Below are 3203 nucleotides of genomic sequence, written 5' to 3'. Positions count from 1 at the left end.
ATGCTAATTTTTAATAAAAATATAATTTTTTGTCGTTAATGGGCAATACATTGTTTCGGGAAAATTTTTTTTTCGAATTTGTTATAGAAATAGCAGTAAATGTTATTGACTACCATCGACATCGAGAAACTGGCATTAAGTTCTTCATTTATCTATCAGTAATTGAAAATTATCATTTCAAAAAATTTTTCTTCAAAAAAGTTTAGTTTTTTTAAGTATCAAAAATTCATTAAACGTATCGAAAAACATTTATATCTGTTTTCATTGCAAATTCGATTTATAAAAGATTTCGTTATCGAAAGATTTTGCAACATCACTTAAGTGACAATTGTCTTTATGCTAGATTACATGGGAATAGTGTTTATAGAAAGAACCGACTTTTTAAAAAACCGGTTTATCGGTTAACCGAAAATTGGCCTTTTTTAAAAAATATACAAAAGTGCTGAGTTCATTTTTTCCAAATTATTATCTCAGTCAAATGGAATTGAGTATAAATATGTTACTAAATATATAATACAAGTCCCAAAAAAGGATCTACAAGATGCAAACGCACTTCTTCTTAGCTGTGATTATTTGTCATTTTAAAAAATATACCAAATAATTAATAAAACTCCATTATCAGATTTTAAAAATATTTCAAATCATCGAGGATTTTAGAATGTTTTTTGTGTCTCCTGTAATATTTCTGAAAACCTAACGAAATGATTAATAAATTAAAATTTTAAGAACAAAAAACACTAAAGGAGTCAAATTTATTGAAAGAAATTATGTACATCGAATTCAATTAAACGTTTGGTAAGATCATCACTAAGTTTTTAATGCATCATAAGTAAGATTTAGCCTAAATAAACCGGATAAACCGGTTAATTGAAAATCAACATTTCAAATTAACCGGCACGCAAAAAACCGAGATTTAGAAGAAAAACCGGTTTATCGGTTTATAAACACTACATGGGATGTATAAGGTAACCAATTGACTTCTCTCTGCATTACAAATAGCACATCATATGACCCAAAATATATAAATTGGAGTCAGCCAAGTGATCAGATATTATTAACCGTCTATAAGGGATACATTTACTAATTGCTTAAGTGCTGGGTTATTACGACATAAAAATTAAGGTTGGATACTACTTTACAGCACGATCAAAATATTGATGATTTTAAAAGGAAAGCCACAATATGGTAGATCTAAAGATTATGGCTTTAAACAAGTATTCATACCAAGATATTACAATTAATATATCCATCGTTTTTTTCAGAAGAAAAATTATTTTAAAAATAGTTTTAGAACTTTAATTGTTTAATTCCTGGTATAATTTAAAGAGTTCTAACTGCTGGCAACAATGTCGTGTATTTTTTGGATATTTCGAAATCCATACTTAATTATTTGATGTTTCTGCACAAAAATATAAGGGCATATTTTTTAAATTTTTAGGTCATATTTTGATTTTTTTTAAGCATATTTTAGGCGCATATTTTCCAATAATAAATGCATGAAAATCCGCCCACTACTTATTACCTATTGTTCTTAGCAAAATGTGAGTTACAAAACATTTATTTTGATATTTATCTCACTCGCATCCCACTAAGCGACCAAAAATATCTTAAAGGAATGAACATAAGCTTTCTTATCTTGAAGACTAAAAAAAATTAAAAAAGTGTCCATTTTGAAAAAAATGTCAACAAAGTTTTTGATTTTGCAAAAAAAGTCAAAAATTTTATGTTTTGAGTAACAAAACATTTATTTTGATAGATATCGAACTCGCATCTCACTAAGCGACCAAATAGGTCTTCTAGGAAAATAGTATTTTGTGACCCAACCAACCAAATTTACGCGATCGTGTACTTAAACCCAAAGGAGCTTGATTTGTTCTATTCCACAAATCTGGATTTGATAACGTGGCTAGCCAGAATATTTTAAGTATACTCATTACGCGACTCGATATATTCCATGTTTCGCAGCCATATAGAAAAAAGCAGAGATTTCACATTACTGTTAAAAACCTTGGCATTGGTGTTTTGCAGAATTTGTTGAGCGTACCATGTAGAGATAATTTAAGATAAATAAATTCAATACTTATAAATTAATACTTATTTGTAGTTCATTAAATGAAGATACAACAAATAAATGGAATATGAAAAAAAAAAAATTATTTATATTAAAAAATTTAGAATATCTTAATAAATAATAAAGGGTAATTGTGATGCAAATAAATTGTTTAAAAACCAAAATATAAAAGAAAGTGTAATTGTGTTTGATTGCGAATTTGTGTTGATGCAGATGAAGATCCAGGCAGTAAAGTCAGTGAAGATCCAGGCAGAGAAGACCACCGAATCCAGTGACGATATACAACTCCAAATAGAAACTTATAGTTTTTATATTTATTTTATATTTAAGTATTTATAAGTATTGTATTAAAAAATGTAAAAAAATAAAGAACTTGTTATTTATATTAATTACCAAAAAAATAGAAAGGAAAAATTTGCAGGTGTCAAAACAAATTTTGAAATTTATAATCAGGAATCCCGCAATTCCAAAAAAAGTATTGAAAAATTCCAAAAATGGTATTTTTTCGTTTTTTGGCTATAATACCCATACCACGGGCGGGGTTATCGGAACCCTTTACAAAATGATTAAGAACATATTGGGCCATCTAAAATAGGTTACTATATTTTGATATCGAGTATGCGATTTGAGAATTTTTGCCCTAAAATTGAATTTTACATAAAAAATATGCATTTTTTGAATGGACCTGGTCCCCTAGGTATCAAAAAGTAGAATTTTTTTTTTATTTAAAATATTTGACGTAAAGTTAGCTTTTCAAAAAGTAGAAATTGATTATACATCCTCTTAGAAATTTTTTAGATAACTTAAAAAGAATAAAAGTACTTTTTTCCCCAAAAAATTGCGAAAAATCGCAATTAATTTTTAATTTTTTTAAATTCAAATGCATGTAACTTTGGACTCAGTCATGATTTTTGAATATACATACATTCTTTCTTTATTTGATATATACATTTGTTGTTGAACCTATAACATTTTTGGAACCGCGGTCATCAAAAAACTGGAGTAGGGTGGGTAAAAATGTTGAAAATTTAATTTTCAAATGCGAATATCTCCTAAGTTATAAGAAATAATTAATAGCTACGAGGTTTTATGTAGAGCTCGACGAGAAGATTCCATATACGTAATTTTTTTG

The sequence above is a fragment of the Calliphora vicina genome, chromosome 2, assembly GCF_958450345.1.
Source record: "Calliphora vicina chromosome 2, idCalVici1.1, whole genome shotgun sequence".
Classification (NCBI taxonomy): domain Eukaryota; kingdom Metazoa; phylum Arthropoda; class Insecta; order Diptera; family Calliphoridae; genus Calliphora; species Calliphora vicina.
The sequence above is the reverse complement of the archived record's forward strand: the minus strand, read 5'-3'. Positions refer to the sequence as shown.